The sequence below is a fragment of the Trachypithecus francoisi genome, unplaced genomic scaffold (assembly GCF_009764315.1).
Source record: "Trachypithecus francoisi isolate TF-2019V2 unplaced genomic scaffold, Tfra_2.0 Contig00877, whole genome shotgun sequence".
Lineage (NCBI taxonomy): Eukaryota > Metazoa > Chordata > Mammalia > Primates > Cercopithecidae > Trachypithecus > Trachypithecus francoisi.
The window spans coordinates 6016-30022 of record NW_022680959.1 but is presented as its reverse complement, the minus strand read 5'-3'; the positions used below and the strand labels follow the sequence as shown (position 1 = coordinate 30022).

At 39.5% G+C, this 24007-nt stretch overlaps 1 long non-coding RNA gene and 1 pseudogene across 5 annotated transcripts; one reads left to right on the top strand and one right to left on the bottom strand.

The window, feature by feature from the left end:
* Positions 1-2885: 2885 nt before the first annotated feature.
* Positions 2886-23414, bottom strand: LOC117089665. 5 transcript variants are annotated; one of them, XR_004439703.1, is made up of 7 exons: positions 23350-23414; positions 21224-21327; positions 16662-16825; positions 16414-16503; positions 9162-9253; positions 7098-7210; positions 2886-5679 (listed from the first exon to the last, which is right to left on the bottom strand). It is a non-coding gene; the product is annotated as an uncharacterized LOC117089665 (long non-coding RNA). The 5 variants fall into 5 exon arrangements; XR_004439705.1 differs by having other exon boundaries at positions 16662-16822; XR_004439706.1 differs by lacking the exons at positions 21224-21327; positions 23350-23414 and adding exons at positions 17181-17184; positions 17391-18361 and having other exon boundaries at positions 16662-16822.
* On the top strand, positions 11923-14230 carry LOC117089658 (annotated as a pseudogene).
* Positions 23415-24007: the final 593 nt, after the last annotated feature.

Here is a 24007-nt window from a genome sequence, read left to right as displayed (position 1 = left end):
CTCTGATGGTAGTTTGTATTTCTGTGGGGTTGGTGGTGATATCCCCTTTACCATTTTTATTGCTTCTACTTGATTCTTCTCTCTTTTCTTCTTTATTAGTCTTGCTAGTGGTCTATCAATTTTGTTGATCTTTTCAACAAACCAGCTCCTGGATTCAAAGATTTTTTGAAGGGTTTTTTGTTTCTCTATCTCCTTCAGTTCTGTTCTGATGTTAGTTATTTCTTACCTTCTGCTAGCTTTTGAATGTGTTTGCTCTTGCTTCTCTATTTCTTTTAATTGTGATGTTAGGGTGTCATTTTTAGATCTTTCCTGCTTTCTCTTGTGGGCATTTAGTGCTATAAATTTCCCTCTACACACTGCTTTAAATGTGTCCCAGAGATTCTGGTATGTTGTATTTTTGTTCTCATTGGTTTCAAAGAACATCTTTATTTCTGCCTTCATTTCCTTATGTAGCCAGTAGTCACTCAGGAGCAGGTTGTTCAGTTTCCATGTAGTTGAGCGGTTTTGATTGAGTTTCTTAGTCCTGAGTTCTAGTTTGATTGCACTGTGATCTGAGAGACAGTTTGTTATAATTTCTGTTCTTTTACATTTGCTGAGGAGTGCTTTACTTCCAACTATGTGGTCAATTTTGGAATAAGTGTGATGTGGTGCTGAGAAGAATGTATATTCTGTTGATTTGGAGTGGAGAGTTCTATAGATGTCTATTAGGTCCACTTGGTGCAGAGTTGAGTTCAATTCCTGGATATCCTTGTTAACTTTCTGTCTCGTTGATGTGTCTAATGTTGACAGTGGGGTGTTAAAAGTCTCCCATTATTATTGTGTGGGAGTCTAAGTCTCTTTGTAAGTCTCTAAGGACTTGCTTTATGAATCTGGGTGCTCCTGTATTGGGTGAATATATAGTTAGGATAGTTAGTTCTTCTTGTTGAATTGATCCCTTTACCATTATGTAATGGTCTTCTTTGTCTCTTTTGATCTTTGTTGGTTTAAAGTCTGTTTTATCAGAGACTAGGATTGCAACTCCTGCCCTTTTTTGTTTTCCATTTGCTTGGTAGATCTTCCTCCATCCCTTTATTTTGAGCCTATGTGTGTCTCTGCATGTGAGATGGGTCTCCTGAATACAGAACACTGATGGGTCTTGACTCTTATCCAGTTTGCCAGTCTGTGTCTTTTAATCGGACCATTTAGCCATTTACATTTAAGGTTAATATTGTTATGTGTGAACTTGAACCTGTCATTATGATATTAGCTGGTTATTTTGCTCATTAGGTGATGCAGTTTCTTCCTAACATCGATGGTCTTTATATTTTGGCATGTTTTTGCAATGGCTGGTACTGGTCGTTCCTTTCCACATTTAGTGCTTCCTTCAGGAGCTCTTGTAGGGCAGGCCTGGTGACAAAATCTCTAAGCATTTGCTTGTCTGTAAAGGATTTTATGTCTACTTCACTTATGAAACTTAGTTTGGCTGGATATGAAATTCTGGGTTGAAAATTATTTTCTTTAAGAATGTTGAATATTGGCCCCCACTCTCTTCTGGCTTGTAGAGTTTCTGCTGAGAGATCTGCTGTTAGTCTGATGGGCTTCCCTTTGTGTGTAACCCGACCTTTCTCTGGCTGCCCTTAACATTTTTTCATTTCAACTTTGGTGAATCTGACAATTATGTGTCTTGGAGTTGCTCCTCTTGAGGAGTATCTCCGTGGTATTCTCTGTATTTCCTGAATTTGAATGTTGGCCTGCCTTGCTAGGTTGGGGAAGTTCTCCTGGATAATATCTTGCAAAGTGTTTTCCGACTGGGTTGCATTCTCCCCGTCACTTTCAGGTACACCAATCAGATGTAGATTTGGCCTTTTCACATAATCCCATATTTCTTGAAGGCTTTGCTCATTATTTTCACTCTTTTTTTCTCTAAACTTCTCTTCTCAGTTCATTTCATTCATTTGATCTTCAATCACTGATACTCTTTCTTCCAGTTGATCGGGTCGGTTACTGAAGCTTGTGCATTTGTCACATAGTTCTCATGTCATGGTTTTCATGTCTATCAGGTTGTTTATGGACTTCTCTGCATTGGTTATTCTAGTTATCCATTCATCAAATCTTTTTTCAAGGTTTTTAGTTTCTTTGCTCTGGGTTTGTAGTTCCTCCTTTAGCTCTGAGAGGTTTGATCGACTGAAGCCTTCTTCTCTCAACTCGTCAAAGTCATTCTCCATCCAGCTTTGTTCCGTTGCTGGCAAGGAGCTGCATTCCTTTGGAAGGGGAGAGGTGCTCTGATTTTTGAATTTTCAGCTTTTCTGCACTGCTTTTTCTCCGTCTTTGTGGTTTTGTCTACCTTTGGTCTTTGATGATGGTACATACAGATGGGGTTTTGGTGTGGATGTCCTTTCTGTTTGTTAGTTTTCCTTCTAACAGTCAGGACCCTCAGCTGCCGTCCTGTTAGAGTTTGCTTGAGGTCCACTCCAGTTAGGCTACTCCCAGTTAGGCTTTCCCAGTTAGACTACTCGGGGGTCAGGGACCCACTTGAGCAGGCAGTCTGTCGGATCTCAGATCTCAACTTCCATGCTCGGAGAATCACTACCCTCTTCAAAGCCGTCAGACAGGGCCATTTACATCTGCAGAGGTTTCTGCTGCTTTTTGTTTACTATACCCTGTCCCCAGAAGTGGAGTCTACAGAGGCAGGCAGGCCTCCTTGAGCTGCGGTGGGCTCCACCCAGTTCGAGCTTCGTGGCCACTTTGTTTACCTACTTAAGTCTCAGCAATGGCGGGCGCCCCTCCCCCAGCCTGGCTGCCGCCTTGTGGTTAGATCTCAGACTGCTGTGCTAGCAATGAGGAAGGCTCTGTGGGCATGGAACCCTCCAAGCCAGGCGCGGGATATAATCTCCTGGTGTGCCGTTTGCTAAGACCCTTGGAAAAGCACAGTATTAGGGCAGGAGTGACCCAATTTTCCAGGTGTTGTGTGTCACGGTTTCCCTCGGCTACAAAAAGGAATTCGTTCCCACTTGCACTTCCCAGGTGAGGCAATGCCTCTCCCTGCTTTGGCTCTCGCTCGTTGGGCTGCACCCACTGACCTGTACCAACTGTCAGACACGCCCCAGTGAGATGAACCCGGTACCTCAGTTGGAAATGCAGAAATCACGTGTCTTCTGTGTCGCTCATGATGGGAGCTGGAGGCTGGAGCTGTTCCTATTCGGCCATCTTGGCGCCCCCTATCTTGTTTCTACTTCATTATTTCTATTTGAAGATTATTTTTACTCAAGCAGAAGGTTCTATAAGCACACGATGCTTTATCTAAAATTACTGTCATGTTGAAAAATGACTGTCAAAGGTAGAATAATCCAGTATGAGAAAGAGTCTGTGCTCCTGAAGAGAAAATGGAATATTATATCATGCTAAATACTATTAAATGATGTGTCCAACACCCAAGGTTGTTAGACCAGCAAGCTCTCTCCAGATAACACTGTTTGTAAGTCTCATTCCAGCTATCTAGACAAGAAAAAGTTAGTGCCATATTTTAGTCACACTTATGAGATTAAGATTAGACTTTTAATTTATCCTTCTATCAATCTACTCTTGCTGGAGGTTGACAGAAGTAGGAGTGATTATTAACACAAACTGTAATCACTATGAGCCATTAGAAACAAAGAATCACCCAGAGCCAAATGTTAATAGCAGACTCAGAGGGCTTCTTCAGTCTATTAGTAAAATTAAGGAAAGATGTTCCCTAAATGCCCTGTTGTAATGACACGACAAACTAGTCTTTGATGGGTTGGCATTTCTACAGCTCCATTACCTTCCTCTTTACTTCTGGAAAGTTACAAAACATTTTGTGCAAGAAATGGTTTCTTAAAACTGGGAGACTAAGAAAAGTGGATGGATCTGCCTACACTTCCTATCTCCTTGCTTAAATGACTCCTTTTTCCACAAAAGGCATTGAAACTGAAATGGCAGATCCATTAAGAGTAAGGCTTATGGCTATCAATCTTTTGCAAATTACTTAATCAGAAGATTCCAGAGTGCTTCCCCAGTAGAACATTTTCTCCCTATCCATCTAGTTTAACTGATACTCTATCTGTTATAGACACAGCTAAAGTTACAGAAACAGATGAAATTTAGAATGTAATACAAGCCATGTCAACATATGAAAGAAATAAAGTGTCATGTAAAAAAAATGGAAGGAAAAAATCATTGTGCCCCACTTAGTTTAGAAAGGGTATTCAGTCACATTTATTATGCTGCAAAGCTGTTTCCAAATTCCATGTTTAAAGTAACTGAAACCTCAGTTTCTAATCTAGGAAACTTAAAACCAGAGGAAATAAAAACAAATTCATGATGTTGAACCCACAAAGCTGCAAAGCAATCTTGGTTACTTTTCATACTCTTGACTGTCAAGACATCAGAAATACAATCTTCAGTGCCCCTCTCCTTATACCTGTCACGTTGCCACAAAAAAGCATTGAGACAATGATTAAAACTATGAACATACATCTGTAACATTTCTTTTTAAACTATTTGAGCACTTCAAAGCCTGAAGCCGATTACTTCTTTTTATATAGAGAAATGTATACATACTAAATAGTGAAAAACTTAGGACTCTATCTAGTGCCACAAATGGATGAAGCAATACCCTCCTTTGGCTATAATGACTTATTTGGTGAAACACTAAATGTAAAAAGGGATAATACATTTGAAATTATCTTTGTAGACAGAGAATTCTGACTCTGGAAGACCATTCTAGAAGTCATGTTCTGACTAAATAGCATGACTTTAGTTTAAAGAAACCTAAAGGTATCAATAAAGAACAAACTTTAAATAGAATTTAATCTGTACCTAATCTAATTTCACTTGTGTACAACAGTCAACTCTGAGACAGTATTGGAGATAAAAGTTCACTATGATAACTTTCACAGTTTTTGCCTCTGTTCTTTAACTTGGCCTTCCCAATACTTAGAGTCTACTATTACAAGACTACTCTCCTGGTTTTGATTACCTTCTGATAAGGATTATATCACTTTTACAAAGTCATTCTTACAGACTCTCAATCTCTTTCCCACTCTCTCATCTTAAAACTTGTATTCTTTTGATTTAAAAAATGCTGTCACTCAAAGAGGAGTTGACTGAATGGCAAAAATAATACACACACATGCATTTATGATATGATATGGAACATATGAAATGGATTGTGAAAATGGAGGAAGAATAAACTTTATTGGCCCACAGAAGGGACGAGGGAATGAGAAGGGGCTAGGGATACGAATGAATAAAAGTGGAAAAACTAAAACAGAATGATTTAAAATGTGCAAATACACTTTGCAACCTCTACCATTCAATTTAGGAATATGTATGTACAGTGAGATCCATGTAGGCTAAAGTGAGTTTCACTTTGTAGTTGATGCTACTTGTACCAGTTCTATCATTGGTAAGTCACCATTTAATTCTGTCAAAGTCAGACAAGGATCTTTCTGGTTATTGCAACAAGGTTTTCCATCCTGGGCTGCAGTCTGACCCACCAGTGCTCAGTAGGCATGCTTGTGATGAATTCGCACACCTTCCAGTTCCCCACCTCCAATGGCGGCCAGGGTCTCCAGCCTGTTTAAGCGCTCCAAGCTTCTTCCAAGAACTTCTTCTAGCCGACTGCGTAACACCTGAGCCCCTTCCAGTTCCACTTGCAGAGTTTGGTCTCTCTCAGAGCTGATTAAACATGCCACACGGAAGGAAAATGGATTAGCCATCAACTGTAGTGAGTCCATATTTGCTTCCAAAGAACCATCAGTGCCACTTTGAGCCACATGACTTTGTAAAGTAATTGTTCTCCAGGACACAATAAATGAATGTAGTCTCTGTGTGGCATTTGTGTTCACTGCTGATAGATTAGTAAAGACTGCTCCCTTTTTAAAAGCTTGCCCCTTATGCTAGATTCTGGGCCAATTTCACATAAAATTATAGCCCCTAAGACTTATCTCACACCCCCATAGCCCCAAAAAGAGAAATTTCATTATTTGACTAAAAGCTTTTGTTTCTGAAAAACTAAAACCCAGGACAAACTAAATATAAACTGGAGCAAGACTGAGCCAAGTAGAACCACTACTGGAGATACTTGTTTTCTCATTTGTTATCAAACTTGACTGTGGGATGGTGTGCTGAAAAGGAATCTGGTTCATAAACACTAAAGCTCCAGAGGTTCTGTAAAAAGTAACACAATCAACTGGTCCTATCAGACCTTTCCTCTGCCTTCATTTTCCCTGTAGAAAGAATACATTTTTAAAGCCCAACAATAAATTACAAGAAACTGAATAGCAAAAATAATAATAACAATAAAAATTGAAAAAGAGTAAAAGGGGCTAGTAGGAAAGGTAAAATGAGAAAAAAAATGAAGAGAATATAAAATGATCCAGAGAGGTATCATATATGTGACCAAAAATCAAGAGGTAGAAGAAAATATATTCATCATGATAGTTATCGGTGGTTCCAGGATAATTTAGCCATCCCAATTAATATATTTTCTTCGATGACATTAAATGAATATCAGTGCCCATTACAGCCTTACTTTTTTTTTTTTTTGAGATGGAGTCTCACTGTGTCACCCAGGATGGAGTGCAGTGGCAGGATCTTGGCTCACTGCAACCTCTGCCTCCCAGGTTCAAGTCATTCTCCTGCCTCAGCCTCCCGAGTAGCTGGGACTACATGCACGCGCTACCTTATCCAGCTAATTTTTGTATTTGTAGTAGAGACAGGGTATACCCTTATGTTTATAATAGAACAGCTTTTAACAGGACATGGATCACAGAAAAGAAATGAACATACATTGAGTGCTTACTGTATGCAAGGCATTGTTTTAGACACCAAAGCTGTCTTCTTATTTAATCTCTGCAATAGCTGTGTGAAACAGGCACTATTTCCGACTTAAGATTTTGACACTGAGGCTCAGAGCAATCCATAAAACAAATGACAAAGTGGGTAGCCCTGGTAATTGTCCCTGTTTTTTTCTCCCCTCTTCAGTATCATAAGCATCTGCACTTAATGAAGAATAAAAGGCATAAAAAGAATACAATAGTAAAAGAAATAAAAATATCGATAAAGATTAAAAGAAAAAACAGCCAGTCTCTTACCTCTCTGGATGGACATGGAACTTCACCAGACTGCTACAGAGCTGTCTCTCTGCTTGTAAGGCCTCACTGAGTTGACTCCATTCATCTACTAGTCCTTCTAGCATCAGCAGCAACTGAGAAAAGAAGAAAGAAGCAATACGCAAATGGCACAGTGAGACATGAAGCCACAGTTAATCCTGAGAAACAAGATAATGCATTAGCATGTACTAGGACTTAAAAAGCCCACTATCTTAGTACTTAAGCTTTTGATACTATTTTATAGTTTTCAAATCAATGTCATATTATCTTTTTTTAATCTTTAAAACCCTGTAAGGTGGAATTCAAACTAGGCTGTAATGTCTTTCCTGTAGATCCCACATATCCACACAGTCTTTATGGTAAGGACAAGTTATTTTAAAGAAACCTTTTAAAGGAATTTAACAATAGTTAAATATCACTCACTCAAAATACCCATTCACAGGCATTTCAATTTCATGATCCTGAAAACAGGACAGAACCAAAAAGTAATACTACTCTGGATTTGACAAATGTGAGAAAACAGGAAGAGGATGTGGAAACTAAAATATCTGATATGAATAATCAGATAACGGCTAAGGCAAAACCGCAAAAAGGAAGGGAGACTACGGGATTTTTAAAACTGGTGTTTCTTAAATGCCACACATTCTCATATCCTGAAAACTAACTGAGTCATAAAACATGAGTCTATTTGTAAGCAGAAATATGGTAATGAAATCAAAAGATAAAATATGATAATTCCATCACAAATACAAACACAGGTTTTATATTATAGATCTAGCTATGGCAAAAGGTAGAAAAAAACTAAGGAGCTATTTGGACTAGCTAGTTAAACTGAATTCAGGAAGCCATGACACTGATCTTCTAAAAGAGATGCCAACATAGTAACAAACAAGCTTTCAGTTTCAGTCGGTAACTCTGCGCTGCGGTCCTAGCATTTCTTCAACATCATAGTTGAGTATGCAGCTAGCTGTGGAGGATGTGCAGGGGGAAGGGAATCTCTAAGGCTGAAAGGCCTCTTCTAAAAAAATTGATGAGAACTCTATGCTAGAGAGAGTTAAAGCGTAAGGTGGGAAAAATGTGCTCTAGGAAATGACTCTTCCTAGGAAGTATGTGAAGTCACAAAAGGTTTGAGTTTGCATCATAGCTTTGGTATTTATTAGTTACATGACTATTCTCCACCCCCATTTTAAAAGAGAACTCAGTGTTTCAGCTTCTTCGTCTATAATAATTGGGCTGACACCACTTTGTGTAGAGTTGTGAGCATTAGTGCTAATTTAAATACCTAGCACAGTACATAGTACATGAATACTTGATAAACATTGATTATACTCAAACTTCTCATTTCATGTTTCTAAAACTAATTTCATGGGTCTAATGTCATAACTCTAAGCAGCAATCACATAACTAAATCATGTAACTAAAATCACATAACTAAAAAAGCACTTTTTTCACTAGTGCTTTACAATTATTATTATTATTAGTGCTAGTAGTAGTGTCTTGGAGGCAGACTTTTGCTCTTGTTGCCCAGGCTGGAGTGTGATGGCACGATCTCAGCTCACTGCAACCTCCGCCTCCCAGGTTCAAGCGATTCTCCTGCCTCAGGCTCCTGAGTAGCTGGGATTACAGGCGCCACTGCACCCAGCTAATTTTTGTATTTTTAGTAGAGACAGGGTTTCATCATATTGGTCAGGCTGGTCTCAAACTCCTGACCTCAAGTGATCTGCCCACCTCAGCCTCCCAAAGTGCTGGGATTATAGGCATGAGCCACCGCACCCGGCCTTTGCAATTATTTTATTCCATTTAGCAACGGGGAGAGAGGTTACGTTTTTCCAGCACTTAATAAGTTTTAATGGTCCCAATCTAAAAACAGGAGCATCTTTTTGAGATAATGTATATATAAAATAACTTTCTCCAAAAAGAAAAAAGTCATACCCGGCATTTGGACTCAGATATTATACTTAGAAAATTATATGCTTTTAAATATAAACTATTTTGAAAGAAAAAATAATAGGGATTTAGAAATTAAGACTTGACTAGAAAACTCACTTGACTTTTTCTTTCTTTTTTAGCCATGAGTTCAAATTCCGCTTTGGCATTACTCAGTTCTTTTTCCAGCCCTGCAACTGTGTCCAAGTCTCCTAAGATGAAAATACAGCGCTAGTTTTAATTGCTATTAACATAATGTGGTATCTGCTGCCTCCTTTGGGTAATTTACAGAGGACACATTCCAATAATAAGAAAAAAGAAAACATACACACAGGTTGTTCTTTGTAGCATTATTTATAACAGCAAGATATTGCAATCATCCTAGATGCTGTAAAGAAAAGATTGAATAAAACATATTCACAGATGGCACTATATACTGCTGTAAAAAAAGAATAAGGATGATCTTTATGAACTTATATGAAGTGATTTTGAGATTCTAAGAATATGTTAAGTAAAACAAGCTATGTGCTTAAGAATACATCTAAGGTAGTAGGTTTTCTATTAGGAAAAAGGGGAAATGAGAATGTACATATATACATCACATATACACAGATGATTCATTTGCTTATTTTTGCAAAAAGATACGTAGGAAGAATAACCCAGAAATGAAACTGATTACCTTCAGGAGACGAGTGGAAATAGGAGAGAAGGGATAGGGAAATATGGGACATCTGAGTATATCATTTTATATACTGGAGTTTTGAACTGTGTAAATGTTTAATGTTTAATGTCAGCTTGACAATAAGCCAGCTTGACAATGAATGGGAGAGAAAATGTCCAAAATAGAATACTAATATAAATAAATAAATCTATATAGCAAATAGATAATAAAACCACCCAGAAGACAATAAAAAATTAATCCAAATAATTTTTGAACTCACTAACTGAACACTGATCAGTGAAAAATATCCTAAGGATAAAAAGAATTACAAAGAAATCTTAAACATTACATAATACATTTATTGTTGATGGTGGGATTTATGTAGCAATTCTGAAACTACTTTTGCATATTATAGTATTCTGCAAATGTGTAAATATTTTGAAACATATTGATGCTCTAAGTAACCAGGTCTCTCAAGGAGATACAAATATGAAATGAAGGAAAAAAGAACCTATATTGTTAAATTGGAATTACAGAAAGTATCAAATTTTCATATGTATACAAATACACACACATATACTTAAAAATATTCATTGCTAGCTCTGTTCACTTAAAAGGGCCTAGAAGCAAAAGGCATTCATGTAGCAATGAACACATCTTGTGCCCAGATCACAGTTTCTGAATGCCATTACCCACCAAAAGGAACCAGGGAGCTCTTTAGGATAATGGCTGATTCTGGGACTGAGGCAAGTAAAGCAAAAGGTAATCATAGAACATCTTACTGTGCCAGAAACTATGAAACTATGCTAAAAAAAAAAAAAAAAAAAACACTGTTGAGGATATGGCAAAGGGTCAGAGAAATAGCTTGATGGGCCTCCCACTGACCAAATATGGGTTAATTTGAGCATTAAAGGAAATAACGACCAAAATCAATAATATAATGATTTTTAAAACTCCACATTGATAAAAACAAATGGGGTACAGAGATAGGGAAAGGACAGCTCTTCTTTATAAATAATACCCACAAATAAACAAAAAATTTTACAATAGAAAATCATAATTTTTTTTTCTTTTTTTTTGAGACTGAGTCTTGCTCTGTCGTTCACGCTGGAGTGCAGTGGGGCAATCTCTCAGCTTTCCAGGTTCAAGCGACTCTCCTGCCTCAGCCTCCTGTGTAGCTAGGATTATAGGCATGCACCACCAAACCCAACTAATTTTTGTATTTTTAGTAGAGACAGGGTTTCACCATGTTGGCCAGGCTGGTCTCAAAAGTCCTGCACTCAAGTGATCTGCCTGCCTCGGCCTCCCAAAGTGCTGGGATTAAAGGCATGAGCCACCGTGCCCAACCCTGAAAATCACTATTTTTAAACTACTAATGTAGTTTAAAACCAATGTAGGTGGTTCAGGCAAGGCTCAAATCATACTAAAACCACTGAGTGAATGATTGTTGGAAAACAGAACTGTCAACATCTCAAATTCAGCCAGCAGATCACTATATACCAAGGCGGAAATAAACCTTTTACAACGGAGAGATTTGACAGCTACAACTTTAACCAAATGACTAAATTTAATATCACCAAGGATGATACAAACTGATTATCACGCACTGATGTGATGCACTAAAAAAGATGTTATCCAGGCCAGGTGCAGTGGCTCACGCTTATAATCCCAGCACTATAGGAGACTGAGGTAGGTGGATCACTTGAGGCTAGGAGTTCCAGACCAGCCTGGCCAGCATGGCAAAACTCTGTCTCTAAGAAAAAATACAAAAAAACTGGCTAGGCATGGTGGCGCAAGCATGTAGTCCCAGCTACTTGAGAGGCTGAGGCATGAAGATCGCTTGAACCCAGGAGGCAGGCAGGCAGGCAGGCAGGCAGCCAGGCAGGACGAAAGGAAAGAAGGAAGGAAGGAGGGAGGGAGGGAGGGAAGGAAGGAAGGAAGGAAGGGAAGATGTCATCCATATGGTATTCCTGCCAAAAATTTTTAACTCAAATCTAACCATGAGGAAACAATCACAGCTAAATTGAGGAATATTATTAGCTGGCCTGGATTCTTTAAAAATGCCAGTCTCGGCCTCTGCCCCCAGGCGGGCTGGGCCTGCAGTGGTGAAGGGAGCCAGGCTGAGGGTGGGAGTGGGTAGCTGGCGGGGTGGAGGGCGGGGAAGGGGCGCGGAGGAGGAGGAGAGACAAGGGCAGCCGAGGAGGCCACGGGACGAGACGGATGATGAACAAGCTTTACATCGGGAACCTGAGCCCAGCCGTCACCGCCGACGACCTCCGGCAGCTCTTTGGGGACAGGCTGCTGCCTGGCGGGACAGGTCCTGCTCAAGTCCGGCTACGCCTGTGTGGACTACCCCGACCAGAACTGGGCCATCCGCGCCATCGAGACCCTCTCGGGTAAAGTTAAATTGCATGGGAAAATCATGGAAGTTGATTACTCAGTCTCTAAAAAGCTAAGGAGCAGGAAAAGTCAGATTCGAAACATCCCTCCTCGCCTGCAGTGGGAGGTGTTTGATGGACTTTTGGCTCAGTACGGAACAGTGGAGAATGTGGAACAAGTCAACACAGACACAGAAACTGCCATGGTCAACGTCACATATGCAACAAGAGAAGCAGCAAAAATAGTGATGGAGAAGCTAAGCGGGCATCAGTGTGAGAACTACTCCTTAAAGGTTTCCAACATCCCAGATGAAGAGGTGAGCTTCCCGTCGCCCCCTCAGCGAGCCCAGTGTGGGAACACTCTTCCCGGGGAGCAAGGCCAGCCCTGAGGACGATTCTCAGGCCAGACAGATTGATTTCCCACTGCGGATCCTGGTCCCCACCCAGTTTGTTGGTGCCATCATCGGAAAGGAGGGCTTGACCTTCATGGTCAAGCAGACCCAGTCCCAGGTAGACATCCATAGAAAAGAGAATCTGGAGCTGCAGAGAAGCCTGTCATCATCCATGCCATCGTGGGGGGACTTCGGAAGCATGTCGCATGATTCCTGAAATCATGCAGAAAGAGGCAGATGAGACCAAACTAGCTGAAGAGATTCCTCTGAAAATCTTTGCCCACAATGGCTTGGTTGGAAGACTGACTGGAAAAGAAGATAGGAATTTGAAGAAAATTGAACATGAAACAGGGATCAAGATAGCAATCTCATCTTTGTAGGATTTGAGCATATACAACCCAGAAAGAACCACCACTGTGAAGGGCACAATTGAGGCCTGTGCCAGTGCTGAGATAGAGATTATGAAGAAGCTGCGTGAAGCCTTTGAAGATGATATGTTGACTGTTAATACCCACTCCGGATACTTCTCCAGCCTGTACCCCCATCACCAGTTTGGCCCGTTCTCGCATCATCACTGTTATCCAGAGGAGGAGATTGTGAATCTCTTCATCCCAACCCAGGCTGTGGGCGCCATCATCGGGAAGAAGGGGGCACACATCAAACAGCTGGTGAGATTTGCCGGAGCCTTCATCAAGATCGCCCCTGCGGAAGGCCCAGACCTCAGCGAAAGGATGGTCATCATCACCCGGCCACCGGAAGCCCAGCTCTAGGTCCAGGGACAGATCTTTGGGAAACTGAAAGAATAAAACTACTTTAACCCCAAAGAAGAAGTGAAGCTGGAAGCCTATGTCAGAGTGCCTTCTTCTACAGCTAGCCGGGTGACTGGCAAAGGTGACAAGACCGTGAATGAACTGCAGAACTTAACCAGTGCAGAAGTCATCATGCCTCATGACGGAAAGCCAGATGAAAATGCAGAAGTGATGGTCAGAATTATTGGATACTTCTTTGCTAGCCAGACTGCACAGCACAAGATCAGGGAAACTGTACAACAGGTGAAGCAGCAGGAGCAGAAATATCCTCAGGGAGTCGCCTCACAGCGCAGCAAGTGAGACTCCCACAGGCACCAGCAAAACAACAGATGAACGGAGCCCTTCCAACACCTGACAGAATGAGACCAAACACAGCCAGCCAGATGGGGAGCAAACCAAAGACCATCTGAGGAATGAGAAGTCTGCGGAGGCGGCCAGGGACTCTGCAGAGGCCCTGAGAATCCCAGGGGCTGAGGAGGGGTGGGGAAGGTCAGTCAGGTTTGCCAGAACCACGGGTCCCGCCTCCCGCCCCGCAGGGCTTCTGCAGGCTTCAGCCATTCACTTCACCATCCCCTCGGATCTCTTCTTAACTCCCACGACGCTATCCCTTTTAGTTGAACTAACATAGGTGAACGTGTTCAAAGCCAAGCAAAATGCACACCCTTTTTGGTGGCAAATCGTTTCTGTACATGTGTGTACATATTAGAAGGGGAAGATATTAAGATATGTGGCCTGTGGGTTACACAGGGTGCCTGCAATGGTAATATATTTTAGAAATAATATATCAAATAACTAACTCCAATTTTTAATCAATTATTATTTTTTCTTTTTAAAGAGAAAACAGGCTTTTCTAGACTTTAAAGAATAAGGTCTTTCTTTGGGAGGTCTCATGTTGTAGAGGGGAGCTTTGAGGCCACCCACACAAAATTCACCCAGAGGGAAATCTTGTCGGAAGGACACTCACAGCAGTACTGGATCGCCTGTGTATGTCAACAGAAGGGATACCGTCTCTTTGAAGAGAAAACTGTCGCTTCTCATGCCTGTCTAGCTCATACACGCATTTATCTTTGCTTCACAGGTTTTAAACTGGATTTTTGCATACTGCTATATAATTCTCAGTCTCTCTCTATCTCTCCCTATCTCTCCCTTCCCTCCCCTGCCCTTCTTCATCTCCATTCTTTTGAATTCCCTCATCCCTCCATCTCAATGGACTCAATGCACTCCCTCACCTCCCCACCCCACCCCCAAGCAAAGCAGTGCTCTGAGTATCACATCACACGAAAGGAACAAGAGCGAAACACACAAACCAGCCTCAACTTACACTTGGTTACTCAAAAGAACAAGAGTCAATGGTACTTTTCCTCACGTTTTGGAAAAGGAAAATAGGAACCCATCAAACCAACCAATCAACCACACAAAGAAAAATTTCCACAGTGAAAGAATGTATTTTGTCTTTTTGCATTTTGGTGTATAAGCCATCAATATTCAGCAAAATGATTTCTTTCTTTAAAAAAAAAATGTGGAGGAAAGTAGAAATTTACCAAGGTTGTTGGCCCAGGGCATTAAATTTACAGATTTTTTAAATGAGAAAAACACACAGAAAAAGCTACCTCAGGTGTTTTGTACTTCAGCACCTTGCTGTTGTGTTTCCCTTAGAGATTTTCTAAAACTGATAGTCGGAGCATTTAAAAAATTTTTTTTAATAAAAATGAGTTGGAAAAGAAATAAGATATCAACTGCCAGCCTGGAGAAGGTGAGAGTCCAAGTATGCAAGAGCTGTTCTGAATTGTCTTCCGCTAGCCAAGAACCTATATGGCCTTCTTTTGAACAAGCCTTGAAAATGTTTATTTAAAAAAAAAAGACAAAGAAAAACAGAGAGAGATAATATTGCAGATGTTCTGAATTTTAATAGGGTACCCGCCATTAGGGCTTTTACGCTAAAGGATGAACATGTACTGGTTTCTGTGAATAAGCCATTATACCACTAGACTGCAATGTCAGTTTCCTCTACTGCAAACAGTATTCTGTGACCAAAATATATATATATATATATATATATATATATATATATATACATATATCCAGCTAACAAGAAAAAAAAAATGCCAATCTCACTAAAGAAAAAAAGCTAGACAATTGTTCTAGATTAGTGACTAAGAGACATGACAACTAAGCACCTGGGTTGGGGAAACCAAAGTAGCCATACAGAACATTATTGGGACAACAGGAACTCTGAATGTGGACTGTATATTAGATACTAAGCCTATACCAAGGTTAAATTTCCTAAGTGTGATAATTATATTGTAGCTATGTAGGAGAACACGCTTATTCTTAGGCAATACTTACTGGAGTATTCAGGAATAAAGTGTCATGATTTCTGTAAGAAATTCTCCAATGGTTCAGAAAACACATTACAACTACAAATGTGTGTATAATAGAAAGAAAGAAGGCAAATGTGGCAGAATGTTAATAACTGGTAAGTCTGAATAAAAATGTCTATGAGTATTCACTGTACTATTTTTGCCACTTTTCTGTAGGTTTGAAATTTCAAAAATAAAAAACTTTAGGGAAAAGTACACTTTTTAAAAAAGGCAAATAAAGAATAAATAAAACAAATCCAACATTCTTTTATTCTTTGATTAGTATAAAGTTTTCCTACTAGAGAATGACAACTTGTAAGAGTTTTCTAAACCATCCCCTGAATGGGGCTAGGCTTGGCAAATAACTCAATGTACACTGCCTACCCTTCCTAACAGTTTAATGTAGGTGATGTCAAGTTACAGTGAGTGGCCCCAGACTTTCTTGAAAGATACCCAGGAAAAGGTGTCAGCTCATGGCCCTGCTGGGCAGGAATGGAACCACTACCTCCTGCATTTCTGAATCCCTGCAAAACTATATGAAAAGGAGAATAAGGATAGAGTTTCTCTGGGTCAAACTGTGAACCCAAAGCAATAACCTCGACTCAACATAAGGTAAGGACAGTTCTTCAGCCTTTCAGAGGAATTCCAAACTTATTTGTTCCATTAAGGTAGGAAGAGAAAAGAGTCTTGTCCAAACCTATTAATAGAGATTACTAGAAGGAAAAACAAGAGATAAACAAAGTCCCTTAATGAAATGAAATTTGATACTTACCTAATGTGGACCTGAGTATGCTGGCATCCTCTTTGGCAGTCAATGAAGTGCTACCATCTCTGGAAGGTATCTGTATTGAACCCTAAAAAACTGGAAAGGTCGGGGGACTTAGGAAGATGCAGGAACTATGATCACAATGACAATACTGAGAATATTCTGAGATTTTGGTATTAAAATGATCAAACTTAAACCTCAAATGTGAAAAGGAAATGTATTCAGCATGAATTATCTAAGTCTATAGTTCTTACTTGATCAGTCTTTTCTCCAAGAGCAGGGGCCAATGTAGGTAACTTCAGCTTGTTGGTTAGAGATGGGTACTTGGGACATCAGGGAGTCTCTCCCTCCTAAATATTGGCGCAGGGCCTGTAATTCTGAATTTCTTTCCATTAAGGCTTGCACCATCTTCTCTCTTCTAAAAAAAAAAAAAAGGAATTTACTTCTTAAATATTGTGAAATTAATATACCCCATACTATTATGAAATTATTCTCACCATGGCCTCTGAAAAATGCAATCTTTTTTCCTCTTAAGATAACTCAGATTTTAAATGATCAGATTATTAAGGAAAAGAAAATGTATGTAATGAAGTTTATGGATACATGTATTGTTTAGGCACCCTTCCAAATGCAAGGTTTTCAAGAAATTTTTCATACTTTGATGATTAATGTAAAACTGTGGTCTAAAGCCAGGTGCAGCGGCTCACACCTAATAATCCCAGCACTTTGGGAAGCCAAGGCAGGATGATTGCTTGAGCCCAGAAGTTTGAGACCAGCCTGCACAACACAGCGAGACCCCCACCTCTAAATAAGTAAGTAAATAAATAAAACTGTGGTCTAGGTAATAAATAGAAGGAAAGAAACTAACAGAGTTGACTGTAAAATATATAAATATACACACATCTGTAGTCTGCAAACGCTTCCTATTTGCAGACTATAAATGCACTACATGATACTTTTCTGATCTGTGCATTAATCCTTACTTGGCTTTCCTGCCCCCTGGCACGCATAGACTGAAGCAGGCTTTGAATCTCCATTTCATCTTCCACCACTAGTTTGTTTCGATCACTTAGAAGGTCCTGCAGCATCTTTTCCTTTCACTGTAGATGCTGGCACAGCTCCTCTGCTATCTCACTCTGCCCTGGTCCAACTTTGCACAGCAATGTTGCACTAAGATCCCAATGCAGAAGGGACACTGTAAGTTTCTGGAGGAAAGAAACTGCCTCTACTAAATATCAAAGGGCTTATAAGAATCTATCATAGAAGAAGGAGGTGTGAGATTCTTGAGAATAAGTATCACGTTTTACTCATTTTTGTTTTACCAGATCTAGCACAGGCCTGCAACACAGAAGTCTCTAAATACATGTCCCAGGAATGAATACAAACAATATAGAAAACTATCTCTAGGGGCCACTTACATACATATTGTTTTCTGAAATAAGTCTTTTTCCTATTTGTTCAGGGCATGTAACAATTAATGTTAGATGAGGATAAATGGACACTCAGTTCATTTGTTTGTTTTCTCCCCAGTGTAACTTTATAGGGGGAAGCATAAAACGAATTGCTGAAAGGAATACTAAACACTGTATTTGCTATCATAATGATGGTTTCTATTTCTGTACTAACCGCCGGCATATGGTGGAGGAAACAGAGGAGCCATACTGCCTAGGTTGACACTGGATCTGCTACTTATTCGCTATGTTAGCTTGGACAAGTTACTTAGCTTCAGAAGTCTGTTTCCTCCTCTACAAAACAGGGATAATAGAATGTGCCTCATGGCCTTGTGAGGGTTCAATGAGTTAATCTCCATTGAGATCTGAAAACAGCACCTGCCCCAGCATGAACACCGTAACTAATAAAGGTTAATAGCTGCCAGACGGAAGAGGCAATGTTTAAGTCTCATTCATTCTCACATAACTTCTTTGAGAAAGTTAATTGCCAACTTAAGTTTCTAGATGTGGAAAAAAAAAAAAAAATCCCAGTGAAAGTCAATGACTTGCCCAGGCACTGAATCGCTTGTACCTGGAGAATCACTTGTATACCTGGGAGGCAGAGGTTGCAGTGAGCTGAGATCACACCATTGCACTCCAGCCTGGGCAACGAGAGTGAAACTCCATCCCAAAAAATAAAATAAAATAATATCAAGCAACCAAAGAAGCAGGAAACAAGATACATAATGAAGAATCTAATCATCCAGTTGAAATTGACACACATGTTGGAAATAGCAGAAAAGGACATTAGAGCAGTTGTAGTTGTATTTTAATTAAATGGAGAGGTTGAAGATTTTTTAAATATCAAATTCTGTAGATAAAAACTATGATTTACAGTCTGAAATGGAAGAAGGCACTGGATTAAACACTCAGAAGAGGAGATTATTGAACTAGAAGGAAAAGAAGTTCAAATGTAAATGAAACACACAGTAACAAATGACTTGAAAACATAAAAGGACCACCAGCATAAAAACTTTAAACACCTAGTATAGGGCTAAATGGAATCCCTGAAGAGCGTGTAGTGGAGAATAGAGACAAAAATATTTAAAACATACTGGATAAAAGATTAAGGAGCTTCATGGAAACCATAAACTTCAAATATTACAGAACTGTGATTATCCTAAGAACAAGAAACACGAAGAAAACTTCACCAAGGAACATCTTAACCAAATCCATCAAAACCAGTGATAGAAAGGAAATCCTAAAAGGAATAAAAGGGGAAAGAACATGTTACATATGGAGGACTGAATATAAGGATGGCATAAGATTTCTCACAGGAATATTCTGGCCAAGATTCTCTTTTCAAAACAATTCTGAGTCCAGTCAATGGACAGTTATACTGTATCACCAAGGTTCACATTTGTGTTCCATAATTGGGTGAAACATTAGCATGAAAAAACAGGTATAACTGAAGACGTGTCTCAGACTGAACAAACCCAATCCTCTACATAACACACAAAGAAGAAACAGATGTCAGCAATGCTACTTCTTATCTTCTTTAACTAATTAAGAAATTTAAGAAACACACACCACAGTATGACTGATGTTTCTTACTATATGGGTTATTAACTATAAGTTAAAAGCTGTGGGACATCATCTACCAAAACCAGTAACTATAGCTTTGGAATACCTGAATCCTCTGTATCTATATTTAGATGAGTAGTTGGCAAACTATGGCCTGGAAGCCACCTGCTTTTACAAATTTAGTTTTATTAGAGCACGGTCATGCTCGTTTGTTTATATATTGCCTATGACTACTTTCGCTCTACAACAGCAGGGCTGAGTAGTTGCAGTAGAAACCTTCTGGTCCACAGAAGCCTAAAATATTTACTATCTGTCCCTTTACAGAAGAAAGTCTGCCAACCCCTGCTTAAATAGCAGTGAAAGATGCAGATTGTGATAATAAAATTTAATAATCATTATGTAAAATAATACTTGTCTATTCTCTATAGTCATAGGATCTATATCTAGCTCATCCAAAAAAAGGTTTGGATTATTAAAGTTTAAAAGTAGGAGAATCAAAACATACTTCTATTTTACTATAATACATGTTATTCATTGTTCTATCAAGAGACTATTATTATCAACTCTGATTCTCTCTCTCACTCTTTTTTTTAAGAGATGGGGTCTCACTGTCTTGTCCAGTGATTATAGCTCACTGCACATTCTCAAATTCCTGGGCTCAAGGGATCCTCCTGCTTCAGGCTCTAGGGTAGCTGGGACTACAGGTGTGTACTACCACACTCTGCTAATTTTTTTTTTTTTTTGTAGAGACAGGTTCTCACTTTGTTGCCCAGGCTGGTCTTGAACCCCTGCATTTAAGTGATCCTCCTGCCTCAGCCTCCCAAAGTGCTGGGACTACAGGCGCAAGCCACTGTGTTTGGCCTCTCTCTCTTTTTTGAACCTTTCATGTTTTGTGATTAACCATTTGTACAGTAAGTTTTTCTTTTTAATTTAAATTTTGTTTTCAACTCTGATTATTAAAGGATTTGAGAGTACAGTCTCTCTACCAGTCTCAAGTGTCAGGGGTCTACAGTGAACTTACTTTGGCGCTGAGTCCTAACTTTAGAGTGAAAGACTACTTTACTCTTAAAAGGTTTTTCCAGGTGGTGATAAAAAAGCACAACAAAGTCTGTATAGCATAGTTGATGAAGCCTACATATAAATGCTAGCCTAAAAAAATACTCAAGCTTGCAGATTAAGAAGCAATAACTATTTTGGATAGACTGTCTAATAAACTAACAGATCTATTATTTGGAGGGGAGTAAAGAGTTACTTTAAAAAACTGTTTTAAGAAACACTTTAAATTCAACCAAACTTGACCAATACTGTAAAATCAATCAAAGTAACTAAGTTAAGTAAGAATTGGAGTTCAGTCTTCAGAGAGACGTTAAGTATCTCTGAGGAATTCTAACCTTTTCAGGTAGAGATTTTCAATCAGCAGAACAATGTGAAGGGCTGTTACTGGGATTCAGTCAGCGAGCAGTCCAGGAAAAATAAAGCTTCCAGGAGTGAAGCCTAGTCTGCGGCTTCACAGCCTCACTCCAATGAGTTCTTCAGAGTTAATGCTCAGATCTTTTTTTTCCTGGTATCTCATAATCTTTGTCAAACCAGCTATTATATGGCTGTGACCCATATCTGCTGTGATCATTGTAGCTACTGAGACTAAATTATTAACACAGTGTTTTTGTTTGTTTGTTTGTTTTTGTTTGTTTGGTTTTGGTTTTTTGTTTGTTTTTTTCAGTTATGGGATCCAGGTAGATTTTCCATCATAAAGAATGTAGCACAGAACTCTTCAAGAGGAGTTATTCAGTACTGTTACTCACCTGCTATTCAATACTCCTAAGATTTCGAAGATGATGAGCTCAAACATGGTGCAAGAAAATGCAAATGTCACAGAGAAGATCACCTGTACAACATACTGACGTATCTGTTAAAAGCCAAATAGAAATTAGAAGTTATTTCCGTGTTTAAAAACTGAACTGATAACCTCCTTCTGGTTATAAGTCAGAAAACTTATTTTGAGGAAATTCTCAAGTCACTGGAAGTAAGGCCACAACAGCAACTTGCCTGGAGCTAAAGAAAAAGATCAAAGTAGGTGGCACTTCTGAATCATGAGTCACTATTACCAGCATCCTCTTGTGGATGAAGAATTTCGAGGACAAGAAGATGAAGTGACAGGGTCATAGGCAGCACTTAGAATTCCTGATGCACACTGACAAAAAACTGACAGATTCATACATAATGGTTAATGTTTAAAGGGGTTCTTCAACACTCTGCAGATCCTGGATCAGTTCGGGAACCTCCCTTGGGAGGCCTTAAAGTACTGGGCAGAAGAAAATCTCCAGAATTCTAGGCTCTTTCAGACAATAAACTCCCTGAGAAAGTTTAATGGAGAACATCCTAGAAACGACCCAATGTAGACTATAACCCCTGATCTTATTACTAATTAGGAAAACTAACTGGGAAATGTCCAGTCTAGGATGGTGATTTTCTGAATCCAAAGCTTAAGATAAAAACACCAGCTTTGTGTTGCAGGAAGTCAGGGACCCCGAATGGAGGGACCAGCTGAAGCTGTGGCAGAAGAACATAAATTGTGAAGATTTCATGGGCATTTATTAGTTCCCAAAATTAGGACTTCTATAATTTCTTACACCTGTCTTTACTGCCATCTCCGAATATAAATTGTGAAGATTTCATGGACATTTATTAGTTCTCCAAATTAATACTTTTATAATTTCTTCCGCCTGTCTTAATCTCTTAATCCCGTCATCGTCGTAAGCTGAGGATGTATGTCACCTCAGGACCCTGTGATGATTGCATTAACTGTACAAATTGTTTGTAAAACATGTGTGTTTGAACAATACGAAATCAGTGCACTCTGAAAAAGAACAGAACAGCGATTTTCAGGGAACAAGGAAAGATAACCATAAGGTCTGACTGCCTGCGGGGTCGGGCAGAATACAGCCATATTTTTCTTCTTGCAGAAAGCAGGTAGGAGAAATATCGCTGAATTCTTTTCCCAGCAAGGAATAATCTTGGGGAAGGAATGCATACCTAGGGGGAAGTTTATGAAGGGCCACTCTAGGAAGTCTGTCTTATGCGGTTGAGATAGGACTGAAATACGCCTTGGTCTCCTCAGTGCCCTCAGGCTTACTAGGATTTGGAAATTCCAGCCTGGTAAATTCTAGTCAGACCAGTTGTCAGGTCTCGAACCCTGTTTCCTGTTAAGATGTTTATCAAGACAATGCGTGCACAGTGGGACACAGACCCTCATCAGTAATTCTAATTTTTGCCTCTGCCTTGTGATCTTTTATTGCGTCTGAAGCACTGATCTCTATGACCCACTCCCTATTCATACACTCCCTCCCCTTTTGAAATCCCTAATAAAAATGTGCTGGTTTTGCAGCTCAGGGTCGCCGTCACAGTCCTACCAATATGTGATGGCACTCCCAGGGGCCCACCTGTAAAATTTCTCTCTTTGTACTCTTTCTCTTTATTTCTGAGACTGGCCAACACTTAGGGAAAACAGAAAGAACCTATGTTGAAATATAGGGGGCTGGTTCCCCTGATAGCCTTGGGATTTTGGTATTAACTTAGAATATAAGACTGGCAATTCAGGGCCAGATAGACAAATGAAAGGGAACATTTGTGAGACATTATGAATTAAATTCTCTCCTGCAGAATAACTATTTGCTATTGGTGCATATCCTGATATGACTAAGGCATAACATTCCTTTCTCCTAACTTCTGGGCTATATTTGGCTTGCCTTTTTTCCCCCCTTTTAAATCAATTAAGCCTAATTATATTCTCCAATCTAATAGTTATATAGTACCTATTTGGTAAAAGCTTCCTATCTTGGAAATGAACATAATGTTTCTTTAATGGAGACATTTTTCTTGTCAATCTAAATTCATATAGTGTAAGTATAACAAAATTATTTCTTCTCACCTCATAGTCTTTAAACAATTGGCGCATGAAGAAAAGCCACCCAAATCCAAAAAATAGTATCTGGAAGAGAAAGAAGATAGAATGTCAATATATATTTTCTTTTGAGAAATGTGTTACAGAAACTCTTTTATGATAAAAGGTCTGCTAACTAGACGGTTAACTTATTTCAGGGATTAAAGATAAGATCTACTCTTGCCGGGCGCGGTGGCTCAAGCCTGTAATCCCAGCACTTTGGGAGGCCGAGACGGGTGGATCACGAGGTCAGGAGATCGAGACCATCCTGGCTACTACGGTGAAACCCCGTCTCTACTAAAAAAAGTACAAAAAAACTAGCCGGGCGAGGTGGCGGGCGCCTGTAGTCCCAGCTACTCGGGAGGCTGAGGAAGGAGAATGGCGTAAACCCGGGAGGCGGAGCTTGCAGTGAGCTGAGATCCGGCCACTGCACTCCAGCCTGGGCGGTAGAGCGAGACTCCGTCTCAAAAAAAAAAAAAAAAGATCTACTCTTACAAGACCTACTTATTAAAGCTTATGACATTGGAAATAAATGTTTAAATGTTCTTGGATGTTTTAAGTTATACATGTTACAGAGTATGCTTCAAGACAAAAATGGAAGTACATATTTTCCCATAATCTTATGATAATAATTACATGAGCCAGA